Genomic DNA, 16,066 nt, shown 5'->3' with positions numbered 1-16,066 from the left:
ACCCAAAGGCACACAAGAGTTGCAGCAAAATCTCTTTCTTATGTTTTTTGAACTCACAGATTCAAAAGGTGGAAGCTGTGGTTTCAATAAGAAAACCTTATGAAGCATTAGGGTTAGGATTTTCTTTTTCTACCACCTTATTTAAATAGGAGCTTAATGGACATTTTAATATGCTCTCCTATTCTTATTAGGTTTACACAAACCCATAAACAAATAGCTAATTAAAATAAAACATTGCAGGTTATATTTTGAAATCCAGTCAGCTCGATAGATCGAGATAGGTGGTATAAATCGAAGGTGTCGAGCTAGGTATCAAGATCCTAGTTTTCAAATTTTCACCACTTGTTTCATGAGCAATCTTCATGTCTTCAATACTACCACTTGTTATACTTCTTCAAATTACTTCATGATGATCTTGACATCTACTCAAATATAAGTAAAGTACATTTTATCATAAAATATGTCAACTACATAAAAATATGACTCTAACAAAAATACATAGTTTAATCAATAGTTTCATACTTTTCTTCGTTCAATTACTGTACAAAGTAACAAAAATGAATAATGGAGGTGGACAGAAAATTCAAATTGAATTTATTTAATAAATTTGGTACTTTAATTAACAAAAATTAAAAACTTGATACCTAATCTAAAATATGATATAAAATTTGTGCCTTTTTATATAATTTTTCCAAAAAATCAGGTATTTTTTATTTTCTCTAAATTTATCGTATGCCATTCACGCCACATCACAGCCATCAATAATTCAATTGAACTTTAGCTAACCTTAACCGAGGTTGTCCTTATATATTACTAGTTGTTTGAATATATATTGTAACGTACGTCCTTATTTTGTTAGCTTAATTTCGTGACAAATTTACTTAATTATAATTGCTACTTAATTTTTATATAATTTTGGAGAATATTTGTAATTGGGGTAGAAGTACTTGTGCCTGGTCAAAGCTGCTGTGAAGATGAAATCGCTACCTAGTCGAGCCCGCGAGATGGACGCATGGTAGACACATGCGAAATGATGTATTTGTGGGTACTTTTTAAGTTTTAACATCAAGTCATCAAATATGACTTCGTCTTACGCTTACCGATCGAACGACCGTCATTTTTTTTTTAACTATTAAAAATTATATACTTGAGGGCAAGTTTTATGATAATTTTTTTTTTTTTGAGAAGATAATTTTTTATATTCTGATTGTTATCTTCAGAGTGTTTTGACTCACGACAGAGTCCAAAAAGTTAGGTAGAAGTACTCTTGTCAATTTGTCATGCTTGATGTATCCCTCAGTACGTACCACATTGACTTCTTCTTCGTGGTTCATATATCAGCTCTAAATTTCTTAAGCGTCTAATTCTGTAGCCAAGTGGTTGGAAATTATAACAATTGGTCTCATTATCTCCTTTCTGTTCTCTCTTATTTTCAAATCAAAGTGGTTGGAAAAGAGAAAAAACCTAAAACTCTTAGTGGTAGACTAAACTTAGCATACAGATAGGAATAAGGGAGAGGAGACCCAAAAGAAAAAATCCACAACCACGATATCATCATTATATAAATATTCAAATTTTTTGACTCATTGCCTGACAAGTATCAACCAGAAAACATACTTTCCACTTACCTTTCGAGTATGCTCCTTGTTTTTCCCATCAAGAGCAACATAATCAACAACAACAGGCTCAGAACCCTTCCGGTTGTAGGGTCTTGTGGTACTTGTTACCTCATCATAAGTGCAGTAATAGGGTTGATTTTGTTGTATTGTCTGAAAGTTTTCAGATTGTTGGTCAACCTTGATACCACAAAGATAATATTTAAATAAGATGAGTAGAAGACAAGACCAACCTGACCAACATATGGCAGCCCATCTGAATCAATAGTAGAATGCATTGACTTATTAACATTACTTCTTCGAAATATTTTCTGGGAATGATCTGACCTGCTGCTCTGCTCAGTTAAGTCAATAGTTTCCGTCTGCCCAGAAATCGGGTAATTAGAACGAGCAAATAGAAAAACCATAAAGTTTTGCATCTATATCAATCAGAGTAAAACATCACAATCTGTAATAGAAATAACACTAAAAATTTGTATACTAACCAGGTAACCCAGCCTTTAACAATTGTTTACATTTACTTTAACAATTGTTTAATAAACCTAAGTAACTGCTTGGCTTATTCATTAGGTTAAACTAATCTGGTTTAAAGGGGTCCAAACAAACAAACAGGAATACTAAAAATATTATAGAAAACAATAGAATGACCAATACAACAAAACAAAACTCTGCAAAACTAATCCACACAGGTTGCCGGGACAGACAATTCCAGTGGGATGATCTCAGCTTTTGATCCATTGCATATGACCTAATGCAGATTAAAATTTTGTATAGGCCACTTGCATTTCCTAGTTCCCACTATCAAAACCAATCCCAGCAGTCTTTAGGGAAATGTCAATGCATCGATGTTCAACAGCAAATCTAGTCTCAGATTTTGGTTTTTGTCTCAACAAAGAATAATTTGGTCTAATATGACCAACAACACCACAAAGGTGACAAGTAGGCACAAAAACAGATTTGTTATGCTCTCTAACAGTAGGTTTAGACATAGGTTTAGAAATTTCAGCGTCTACATCAGAACTTTTACCTTTGTCTAACCTAGCAAAATAAGTCTTTTTCTTTATTATTCCTCTTGAAAGGAGGGATATAAACTTTTTCAGCTTTAGGCTTAAAAGAAATAGAAACACTTCTGTTATCAACAGCAGGCTTAGTACTAGTCAAATTTTCAATTTTAGCCTTAGATTCAACTAACTCTTGTTCCAAGCTTTTCATCTTCTCATCTTAAGAGGAAATTTGATTTCTCAAAAATTTATTCTTTTTATTAGATTCATCTAATCTAACAACCAATTCCTCTTTTTCAAGATTAGCCAATTTTAACTCTTCCTTGAATTTCTTAGCAATTTTCAAAGATTTAGATAATTCCGTACGAAAAGTTTCAAAAGCATCAAAAAGATCAACAGAAACAACAGTGTCCTTTTTATTCAAATCATCACAATCAAAAACAGTAAGACACTTAGGATTATCCATGATAACAGGGATCAAGGATCAGCTCAGTGATCAAAATATCTACAACAGAAGAGCTACCCTCTCTGACACCACTTGTAGAGTTTTTAGACCCCTTAAAAACACAATTGGATAACTTAGTTAACAAGCCAAGTTATTACTTAGTCCAAATTTCAAATCTAAATTAACACAATCATATAATCATATCAATGTAAAGTGCAGAATATAAAAAACACAAAGATGATGACCGAGGAAAACCAAACCGGTAAAAAACCTAGGGAGGATTTAACCTAACTATCATCAAGGTAAAACTGAATCCACTATGAAAGAATTGAAGTTTACACAATAGCGACTTAGACCACTAACATCTTATTGCTACCCACCAGTAGAAAACTTACTGACACGACCACATGCAAGTTCCGAGACCACGGACTTCTTCTTTCTTGAATTCTCTAGCAAGTACAAGCACTCCCGCTTGTATATCTTTAAGCTCTTGACATAATATTGATTCTTGATAACCCTAAGTATATGTGAAAGCAAACACCTCTAGATCTCACAAGGAATTCACACATATAGTATAAACAAAAAGACTCTGGAGAGCTTTTGGGTACAAACCCTAGATACAAAAAGAGGTACACTCTTTTTTCTCTTAGAAGCCTTTAAAAACGTGCTTAGAGTTTCCTTTATATAGTGGGGGAAGTAGATCTGAAACCCTAAACCTTAATAGGCTTGGGCTGAGTTAGAAAAATCTGTAGAAAAATAATCTGCACAACTTTCGATCGGTCGAGTCTAATTCTTGATCGATCGAGCCAGGCAAAATTGCACCGTAAATTCTGCAGCAAATCGATTCCAACTTTACATTTAAGACACATACTTTAAGCAGTCTAAACAAAACTAAAACGTTTTGATCATGGTTTGCCAACATTACAAATTAGTGTTCTAATACATTTAAACCTAAAGGTCATAGAACCTAACACATAGAACCAACACCGAACACCATAAATTCATATTATCCATAAAAACAAAATCTGATAGTAATAATCATTGTAACAAGAGCAACTTGATAGTTGACAGTTGATACAGTTTAAGGTTCAAGGTGATAATGTTAAGTTACACTTTTCTTATTTAAATATCCATTGGATAGTTTTTATTTATAATATTTATAAAATATAATTTTTTCGCTAAAAATATTGTTTTCATCTCTAAAGTTTGCATTCATTTTTTGTCCATAAAAATTTAAAAAATTCGATTTTCACATCTAAATTAAATAAAATTTTACACGTTTTCACCTTTAAAAAAAATTAATTTTATTTAATCTCTTAACTACTGAAAAATAAAAAATTGTTTCTGCTCCTTCAATTTTCAATGTTTAATGATAAAAAATCAATTTCATGTAAACTTCAAATATTGAAAAATATTTTATTTAAAAATAATGTTATAATTTTAAAAATAAAAACCTTTATTTAAATGATATTAAATATGAAAAATCTCATTTTAAATTGTAAAGATATTAAAAAATAATAAAACTTACTATAATATATAACAAGTTGAGAAAAAAATTTGTATCCCTGCATTTCCTATAAAAATATTTAAAGGAAACCCTCGTAAACTCATCAATTGACATGTCTTAGAACATAAAATTTTTGACAATTTTTTCTTTCGATAGGTTGACATTAAATATATATCTAAATTTTTCCTACCGCAGTAACTCTGTAGCTCGTGGTCAAGCCCCCACCATGCGACTTTTACAAACGCTAGTGGTCCATTTTAATTTAATTTTAACGTTGACAGGCACCGGCAGTTTTAACTGATGGTGGTTGGGATAGTTGTAATGCCTAATATCATCTTGTTATTTTCACTCTGAAACCGTGTTTGTTTAGAGGTAGAATGAGGCAATCAATTTTGACCCGAGTTTTTTTCAAAATTGCTCCCTTTCCCTCTATTTTATTTTTAAAATTTCTAAATAATTAGTTAATATTTGTGGTAATGGCCTCCTCAACTTTTTTTTGAAGTATAAATACTCATTTAGTGTTAGTGTATATTTTTTTTCTTTTATTATTCATTATTTTGCAACATATATATCTCAATAATTTTAGTAACATTCAAAACATATTTTTTATAAAAATATTATTCACTTACCTTGTAATGCACACAAAAAAGTTTAACAAAATATAATTTCTTTTCTCTTATTTGATATTTATCAAATACAAAATATTATGACTTTATTGTATTGAGTTAACAAACTAAAATGTCACAAATTACAAAAAATCAATTTAAATATTCATTTATAAAGTGATTGAAGCCCACCGATTATATTCATTTTCATATCAAAGAATTTTTTTTTTAAAGGTGATTCAAATATTCATTTATAATGTGATTGAAGTCTACAAATCGTATTCATTTTCATGTTAATGTTTTTTTAAGAAGAAAACTCACACTCACATAAAAGAGAGGGAAATGTGATTTCACACAAAGACACATTACAAATTCCACTAAAAAACCTTGGTAACCTTTAAGGAATGATGAGTTAAGTTATACTCCATACAACCCATTCTTTTAAGCAACGTGCAGGATTCAACCGGAAGACTTCGTTGGTGATAATGTCATAATTAGTTTAATAATGAAATAAAATACAAAAAAAAATTAACAAATATATAAAATTAGCAACATTAATTAGAAAATATTTAAGTTTCAAGAATTTTTGAAGGTTTTTTCACAACTTATATAAGTAAATAGAGGATAGACAAAATTTCATTATTATATAATTATGACATTTATCCGCAAACAATTTTACCTTCCGGTTGCCAATTTCAATGGCATCTGGTAAGCTATTGGCACTGATGCCTGTCCTGCCATGAAGGTTAAACATCGGAAGCATTGACATTATTTCCCTAGAGGCTGCTGGGATTGGTTCTGATGGTTGGAAATGCAAGTGGCCTGTACAACTTTTTAAGACAACATTAGGTCATATGCAATGGATCAAAAGCTGAGATCAAAAGCTGCGTGGATTAGTTTTGCAGATTTATGTTTTGTTGAGAAAATCAACCTTAAGTTAGCCTATGGATAACCTAGGGTTAGTTAAGTATTCTTTAGTATATAAACCTTACATTTGGTTCATTGTAACACATGCTTAATATAACAATATGTAACCGTCAAAGACTTTCACATTGTGGACATAGACTGTTAGGCCGAACGACATAAACATTTGTGTGTGCTCTCTCTTTCATTCAATAATCAGACTTAATCACACAACTTTCACTGTTGTATTCATCATTCAATTGTTTTGTTAAATTTGTTTAGTCCTCCAAAAGGCTTTACCAATTTGCAGTAGAATGAACCCAATTAGAAGTAAACAATATTCTATTGTTTGATACTAATGTTATTGATGTGATGTTTACTCAAGATCTGCAATTGAGAAGGAGGGAGAGTCTCCTTTTGGGATGTTCTATTTTACACCAAATTTGGGGTTTGTTTAGAAACTGTGTAATGTTTAAGCTTTGGCTTACTCTACTTCGGAATAAAATGTCACGTTTTAGCTTAATTGGGTGTTGTCATTAGGATTGCTCATGTAAATTAATAGCTTCAAAGGTCACAAATTCAACCCCTAGTTTGATTGACTGTTTGTTTTTATTGATCACCTCATATGACCTTAAAAATTGAATTCTATTTTGTCCTTATAATCAGTTAATGTTCTAAATGTTTATGACCAAGTACTTGCATGTGACCGTTAATTTTAACCATCAATTAGGCTACGAGGTACATACACGGAAATAATTTCTAGGACTGGCAGTGGAAGTCAAGCTCGCAACAGTTGCTTGTCTAATTTTTTTTTTACTAGTACACTGAATTTGTTCAAGATATATCAAGGGGCTCACCGTCCATTACACGACTCTGACTTATAGTACTTGAATATCAAGGGGTTCGAAACATCACTATTCTTGCACTAATTCTCTTCTTTCCCTGGCCATAAATTTGCTTCTTCTTGAGCAGCAAAGCAACCAAACACACAGTTGTACCATTTCAAAGTCTAGTTAACCAACATTTTAGTTAAGAAAAAGCCTTTTGAAAGCTCAATTAGTATGAAAACACTAATGTTTGTTTAAACCCCCAATTTTAAATTACGGCTTAATTACTTTTACTCTAATTTATCTAAGTGCGGAACAATAGTAAATGAAGCACAATAAACTGGAACACTACTCTAAGCCATAAGTAAGTACAATAAGTGATAAATGTAAGCTTAAAGAGTAGGAAAGAAAGACACAAGATAACACCGAGACATATTATCGAAGAGGAAATTGAAGTACTTGGCGAAAAACCTCTCCACGGCCCTCGAAACCGAAATCAATCCACTAGTGAATAAGTTGGAGTACATGAATATCAAAAAGACCCTCCAAGTCTAATCTATCCAATGTACTTGAGCCCTCTAAGCTTCTACTATCAACATACTTCTTAGAGTCTTATCTTCACTAGTTATCCGGATCCCGCAATTCTACTCGATTGCATCCGTTACTCAATGACATCTTCCAATACTTCTCATAGGCACCAAAACTTCTCTCAACACTCAGAATGGGTGAGGTAAGTGTTTAGGCTAAGAACCTCTCAAAGATGTGTGGATGGGGAGAGGTAGGAGTAAATGGAAACTCTAGAGAAATGATATAGAGAGTTGTGGGTAAACAATCTTGTTAGGATCAAAGTGACAAAAATCACTTTCAAAAATAAATAAAATAATCAAAAATCTTTTTGGGTTTGATCATCAAGCTATTAAGCATACACATGTCACATTTGAACATGTACAATTACACAAATGAAATAGATATTCATTGAACATTAGACTTGTGTGTTGTGTGTGGGTATCAAGTATAAATTAGTCTATAGTCTAGTATAAAACTTCAATGATCAATTCAATCAAGTCATATACAAATAGCACGAAGTCAAGTGACCTATCTCACTAGTAGAAATGAAAATATGTGACTTCTCACCAAAGTGTTTACATTGATTGAAAGTTTTTCATTTGACTTTTATTTTTCATACTTTTTTATCAGTACAACTCAATTTTTGAGCAACAATGCCATGAAATGTTTTATATTTCTTTGAAAAATAAGCCTTTGATTTTGGCATCATACAATTTGAATACAATTGGCTCCATCTTTTCCTAGTCAAACTAGTTTTCGAAGTAAAGCTTTTTCAGCTCAATCTTTTTTTAGAGATAGATGTTTAAAGAGATATTTGACGTAAAAAAATAAATGTGAGGAGATATATAGGATCAAGTCTACGCATGTATCAAGATCAATCAAGACTATTGGCTAGACATTCATGACAAACTTGAAGATCTATTTACAACAATCAAATATAGATTTCTAGATTTCACTCACACTTAAAATGTGCATACATAACAAGTTAAGCTCGTGAATACACTAGGCCATTAGTACGAAGGTACCAGGCCAAACTCAACATATCATATGACACAACACAGGTGATCAAACTTTTTGAGATTTTTTTACTTTTTATGAGATTTGGGATTTTTACTCACTCAAAACAAAAACAATATAGTAATATCAAAAAACAAAGCAACCAATAAAACAAAAAGCATAAAAGAAATATGCTAGGAAGGAAGCATTGAAGTAAGAAGAGTGCATATGACATAATGCATGAAACTATGACCCTAAGACATTGGAAGTGTTAATGCATGGACATAGTGGATAAATCATGCATGAGTACCCTTCTTCACCCACATTGCATGGGTGCTTTGGGTGAGATTCTTAGATGAAGGGGTACGACTAACATAACTCTCAAACCTCTAGGCATGATGAGATGTTCTTAAGCATTTCCATGACATCTCCAATGAGTTGACCATTATTTAATTTCTCCCTTAGCTTGCTTTCCTCTTGGCATTCTTCTTGCATATCCTTGAGCCTGCAGAGAATCATCCCTTTTGAGAGCATGAAGTTTGAAGCAATTTGGTCTTGTGTGCCCTCAAATGCCACAATGGTGACAAAAATGCCTTTGACTCTTAGGCAGTGACTTCCCTTTTGCCTTTGATTTTGGCTCAATGTCCTTCTTCTCAACGATAGGGATCTCAATCTTGGGCTTTTCTACATCCTTTGCCAATACGAACTTCATCTCCTTTCTTGGTTCTGCACTCAAACTTCCTTCGCCGGTGTAGCCAAGTCCGGTTTTGTCTATGAAAGGCTTTTGAGATGAAAGAACACTATCAAGCTCCTTTGTTGTGATGCGCTCCACTTTGACATTAGCTTGAATCACTTCAAGTTCAAGAAACTTGATCTTTGAGTAAGCATTCAGCAACTCCTCTTTCAAGTCTTTAACTTCACACTTGACATTATTGAGTTGTGCAAGAGTGGATTTGTGGTCTTCTTCAATTCTCTTCATCTTCTTGACTACACTCTTAGTAACTTTAGCATACTTGCCACAATCCTCAAACAATACTTCATAAACATCTTGAAGTCTCTTATCACCTTCATTGAGGTACACTTCCTCATCATCCAAAACTTCATCGCTTCAACATCAGAGTGTACACCAAGTTCTTCAACTAATTCACTCAATTCATCTTTGGAATCAACTGAGGTAAATTCCATAAACGATGAATAGTTACCATCACCATTGCATTCTTCTTCCAAATCTAAATTTGAGATCTTCGAGTCACTAACGGTAATTGTTAGCACCTTACCCTTTCCTCTTAAATAGTTCGGACACCCCTCCTCCAAATGCCCATGTCCATTGCATTTATAACAAACAATCCGTTGAGGTGGGGATGACTCTTTTACATCCTTCTTCTTGAAGTCTCTTTTGTCATTCTTGGAGGATGAATATTTTTCTTTGCCAAAATATTTCCTGTTGTTCTTCGTCTTTAGAAATTTTCGAAAGTTCTTTGCAAGATACACTGCCTCTTTCTCAAAATCTTCCTCATCCAAGGAGTCACCGGTTCTCTCATTTATGGTTTTGAGAGCAAGTGATTTGCTAGACTTGTGAGAGGGCAATCCAAGCTCATAAGTTTGAAGAGAACCGACAAGCTCTTGGATCTTGATCTCATCCAAATCTTTACTTACCTCAATGGCGATGACTTTGGCTCAAAAGCTTTTGGGTAAGGATCTTAAGACTTTCTTTACAACTTTGGCAACCTCAATCTTTTCTCCAAGATTGAACTTGGCAATGACAATCTCATTGAGTCTCCCATAGATTGAGTCAAACGACTCATCTTCACTCATTTTCACTTCCTCAAACCGGGTAGTGAGCATTTGCAATTTGGTGTCCTTCTTGGTTCCCTCATAGGCAGTCTTAAGGATTGTCCAGGCCTCTTTGGCGGTCTTCACATGAGAGATCCTGTAAAATTCATCAGTAGAAACACCACAGAAAATTTTATTAATAGCTTTGCTATTGGCATTTGCCAAAGCAAGGGCAGCCTTGTCCCACTCGGCCTTGAGCGTTGTTGGTCTCAACCAACCATTCTGAACGGAATCCCAAACGGTCTCATCAATAGCACATAGAAAAAGCACACATACATACTTTCCAAAATGCATAGTTACTCCCATCAAAGAAAGGAGGTGCGTTGAGGGATTGAGATTTATCCAGTTCAAAAGAGGTTTAAGATCACACAAGGATAACGAAATCCAAAAAGTGTACCCGTTCTAATACCAATTGAAAGCTCAATTAGTGTGGAAACACTAATACTTGTTTAGACCCCCAACTTTAAATTATAGCTTAATTGCTTTTACTCTAACTTATTTAAGTGCGAAATAAGAGTAAATGAAACACAATAAAATGGAACACTACTCTAAACCATAAGCAAGTACAAAAAGCAATAAATGTAAAGCTTAAATTTTAGGGAAGAGAGATGCAAACACAAGATAATACTAAGACGTGTTATCAAAGAGAAAACCGAAGTACTAAGTGAAAAACCTCTTCACAACCCTCCAAGCTGAAATCGATCCACTAGTGAATAAGTTGAAGTACACGAATATCAAAAATACCCTCCAAGCCTAATCTAACCAATGTATTTGAGCCCTCCAAGCTCCTGCTACCAACGGACTTGAAGGGCTTAAGTACATTGGGTAGATTAGGTTTGGATGGTATTTTTGATATTTGTGTACTCCAACTTATTCACTAGTGGATCAATTTCAGCTTGGAGGGTCGCAGAGAGGTTTTTTCAATGAGTACTTCGGTTTCTCTTCGATAACACGTCTCGATGTTATCTTGTGTTTGCATCTCTCTTCCATACTCTTTAAGCTTTACACATATTGCTTATTGTACTTGCTTTTGCTTTAGAGTAGTGTTTTGGTTTACTGCGCTTCATTTACTCTTGTTTCGCACTTAGATAAGTTAGAGTAAAATCAATTAAGCCGTAATTTAAAATTGGGGGTCTAAACAAGCATTAGTGTTTTCACACTAATTGAGCTTTCAATGTTGTTTGGTGAAATTCTTGCAAGTCTTAAAAGTTGTGTAAAGCTAGAATTTCTTGCCATGAGAAGAAAATTTTTCCAAGGGGATTTTCCTTCATCTTTGGAATCATTAAGAGGTCTTGAGACCTTTCCAACAATAATTATTTTGGTAAGATTCCAAAATTTTTGGAGAACTTTGATTTCTTGCAATTATTGAATCTATCATACAATAATTTTGAGGGTGAGGTACCAACAATTGGAGTTTTTACAAACACTAGTGCAACTTCAATTCAAGGAAATGGTGAGATCTGGGTACGCATTCCTAAGTTTCAGCTTCCTAAATGCAAATACAAAAAATCCAAGAAGAGGAAGTTGACTCCTACATTGAAGTTGATAATCTTTATACTCTTTAGGCTTCTTGTAGTAAATTTGGTTCTATTGTTTCTATTTTTGTGTTCTTCAAGGAAAAAAAGGAGAGAAAATACCTCAAGTGATTCAATAAATTTTTTTTTATGAATTTGTCTTACCAAAGTCTCTTAAATGCAACTAATAGATTCTATTTTGCTAATCTAATTTGTGTGGGTAGTTTTGGGTCAATGTATAAAGGTATTCTTGATCAGGATAGACATATAGTTGCTATCAAGGTGTTCCAAAAGTTTCAAAGTCGAGTGTGAGGTTCTAAGAAGCATTAGACATCGAAATCTTGTACGGTTGCTCACAACATATTCAAGCATTGACAATCAAGGTCATGATTTTAAGGCTTTGGTATATGAGTTCTTAGGAAATGGAAAACCTAGATGAGTGGTTACATCCAACTCCAAGAACAAATGAGGCTTTTGAGAAACCAAGAAAGTTGAGTTTTCTTCAAAGCTTGAATATCGCCATTGATATGGGCTTTTGCCCTTATTTTTAAAAATATCTAGCACAATGTCCTTGTTTTGAAACTATATAGGAATATGTCCCTGTTTTGAAACTCGATTTTCTCAATGTAAAACTCAATTTTTAGAAAAATCTAGTTATAGCCAAATCAAACTTTAAAAAATATTTTGTGGAACTCGAGTTCCACTTGAAAATTTTCAAGGAACTCGAGTTCTACTTTGAAACTCGATTCTTAGAAAATTGAGTTTCAAAATAGGGACATGTCATTATATTGTTTCAAAACAAGGACATTGTGCTAGATATTTTAGAAAATAAGGGCAAAAGCCCATTTTCTCCTTAATGGATATTCATATGAATACTTTAAGTCAAGATATATGGACTTAAAGTTACTTTGTCAATTTTTTTTTCCCCAGAAATCATCATTTTTGTAAAGGAAAATTTCTAATCAACATCAACAAGAATGATGATCATGACAACAATGATAATGATGATGATCAAATTCATAGAGAGAAGTTTCTCAAAAAAAAATCATCAAGATAAAGACATTAAAATGATTAGAAAAATAAAAATATTAAAATCTTCATTACCAACAACATCAATGACATCAGGTACAAGGAAGTTTTCAGCATGAACAATATCCCCAATAAGCAGCCTGTAAATCACTGTCTAGCAAATCAAAGAATTGGAGAGCCTTGGGAATTAAATATCATGATTAATCAGGAGCTAGGAAAAATACAGCAAAAAGGAGTGCCTATGCTTATGTAGCTCTAACTGTTGCTTCCTTTGATTGGTTTTTTTTTTTTTAAACTAGACAATAAATTATAATAAATAAATAAAAAGTTCTTAACCAAAACATTAAAAATTTTCCAAAATAGAAATAATGAAAATACTATCTACAACCCACAAATGGACTGAGCTATCCTGTCAAGAATAAATTTCATCTCCTTATCATGCATATTCTCAATGCTTGCCTGACTGCTACTACTTTCTTCTCTACTAGTGCCCTCTGGTTTGTCCAAGTTATGCTCATCCCAAATAAATCCATCATCCTCCCTATCATGTTTTCTAATAAAATTATACAAAACACAAGTAGCAACTACAATGTTTCTTTGGTCCTTAATGTCGTAAGATGGCATTTGCTTCAAAATTTTCCATCTATTCTTTCACACTCCAAAAGTTTGCTCAATCACACTTCTAAGTGATGAGTGAACATAGTTAAACCTCTCTTCTAGGTTATTTTCTCTACCAGCTTGTCGAAAATCTAAAAGATGGTATCTATGTCCCTTATAAGATGACAAATTTCAATTCCTCAAAGGGTATCTAGCATCAAATAAATAATATTTTCCTTAACCAAAAAACAAAAAAACAAAAAAACAAAAAAAAAAAAAACATATGAGATGTGCATAAATAACATTCTTAATACATATTTAATATATAAAAATAGTATATACCTAGTGGTGGTTTTAGAAAATTGACAAATTGTCGATGGATGGAATCTAAGAAAATGCGTGTATCATGTGCTGCACCTTCCCATCCAGCCATAACATATGTGAAAAATAAATCAAATTCACATGCCACCATCACATTAAAACTTGTCACACCTTTTCTATTATAATATGGAGTTTTCTTGTCCCCTCCAATAACAACTCGGATATGTATACCATCAATGGCACCAATACAGTCTTAAAATAGAATACAAAGTCACTAAGGAAATAATCATTACAAAAATTAGAAGCAAATTAGAATGAATGAAATGAATACCTGATAATGTGGCATGTATGGATTTTGTTGTCTATATCTTGGAACTTCACTAAACGTATGGTTAGAAGGATTGATAATATCCATTGACACTATGTTAAGGTGTTTAAGAACTCTGTGAAAATGTCTATGAATAATCTCACCAGAAAGTTGGAATCTTTCTTGAACCAATCTATTACATGTTCCTTGTCCAAGTATCATCCAACAATCCATCAACCACTTATAGCTAGTTTAATCAGAATCTCTACAAGGTTGTTTATCAATGTATTTCAATATAATATGTCACTGCTACATGACATATAGCAATGACAAGATCATATAATTCATCATCATCTTCCACATCATAAGAATGATCATCATCACTATTATCAATATAATCATTGTAATCCATATGAATGACACCTAAAAGATGATAACAAACACTTAGAAAAATTACAGTAAATAAATTGCTTAAATGATTAAAGAAATAATAATCATTAAAAACATTGATAAAACATATGAACAAGTTCAAACTACCCTAACAAACACATTATTCAATGGAAAACAATAAACCACTGAAAACCTAACAAAGAACACATTTTCAAGCAATTATCTTATTATAAACTTTTCCAAACCCTAGTTAATTGCTAAAGTAGTTCCCCCATAACAATCTTGCTTCATCTTGCAAAAACTGAAGTTGTAAATGTGGTTCTCCCATCACAATAAACATCTCTCTTTTCTCTTGTTTTTGAAAAATATGTGCTGCCATGAAGTAGAGTACAGATCCCTTCTCAATGCCATCCAAGGTGCATACACGTTCCATCAAATTATGAATAGAACTACCCGACTCAACTGAAAAAACTGTGTTCCTTGACTCCGCAAAATCACACATACAACTAAGTTGGTGTGTCATCTTTAATGCTACTCCTCCTTTCTTCCCTTTGCCCTATGATGATGATGGCAAAGCTAGCTTCGTTTCTTTGTCTTATGTTGGTTGTATAGGGTTAAGTGGCTGTTTAGGGTTTGGAGTGTAAACTTCATTAGGATCATCATCATCATCATCATCATCATCATCATTATCTGGAGAAGATGAGTCAGTAGACATTTCACCCAACCCCTCCGTACGTGTCTCAATATCATCAGGTAGCACACCTAAAGTGGGGGTCCATGCTAATTCTCCAATGACTGCGATGTCCTTAAACATGATGTCTAATAACTCCACATAAAAAGCGGACGTCATAGATTGAAATTCTATAAAATAAAATAAAAAAGTTTGTAAATTTTTTTTCTCTATCGAGAAAAAAAAATTTGTAGAGTTTTTGTAACAAAGATCTGTTAACTGATTTTTTTTTAATTTTTTTCATAATATTTGACAAAATAACAGTGATATAATGCTTTGAAGTTGTTTTATTAATCAAATTGATAAAAGGCTTTTAGACGTTAGAAATCAATCAAAGTTGACAATTTAAAAGGGTTTTGCGTTTATATATTTTCAATGAATCCAATTAATTCAGTAAATCACAAATAGAGGCTCTAAATTTCTTAGGCATCTAAAGACCTAAGCATTTTTATTGAAACCTCAGAGAAAAATTACATCAAATCTTAGAGCACTAAAGGCTCAATACTGCTGGGCACTTCTTTCAGCCAGGCCCAGAGCTTAAAGAGGTTTTATTTATTTATTTTAATGTAATAAAGTGGAGAAAACCTAAGTTGCCACTAAATCACAAGCCTGTTAGTTGAACTTAGTTAATGAATCTATAATGAGTCTTATATGCTTTGGGCAAAAATTTATCACTACATCTTACATCTATATCTTTATAATATCTAGAAGTTGAAGAGTAGAAATGATGCCCACTCTACCCAGATTATATTAAAAAAAAAATTAATTAATTTTAAATTTAAAAAAAAAAAAAAAAAAAACACGCACACATTATAAATTGTATATATCACAAATCTCTTTCTTCCTCTTTCTTTATCTGTGTTTATTTTCAACACAAC

Source organism: Castanea sativa, chromosome 11 (genome assembly GCF_040712315.1).
Source record: "Castanea sativa cultivar Marrone di Chiusa Pesio chromosome 11, ASM4071231v1".
Taxonomy (NCBI): Eukaryota; Viridiplantae; Streptophyta; class Magnoliopsida; order Fagales; family Fagaceae; genus Castanea; species Castanea sativa.
This window is presented reverse-complemented; position numbering follows the sequence as displayed.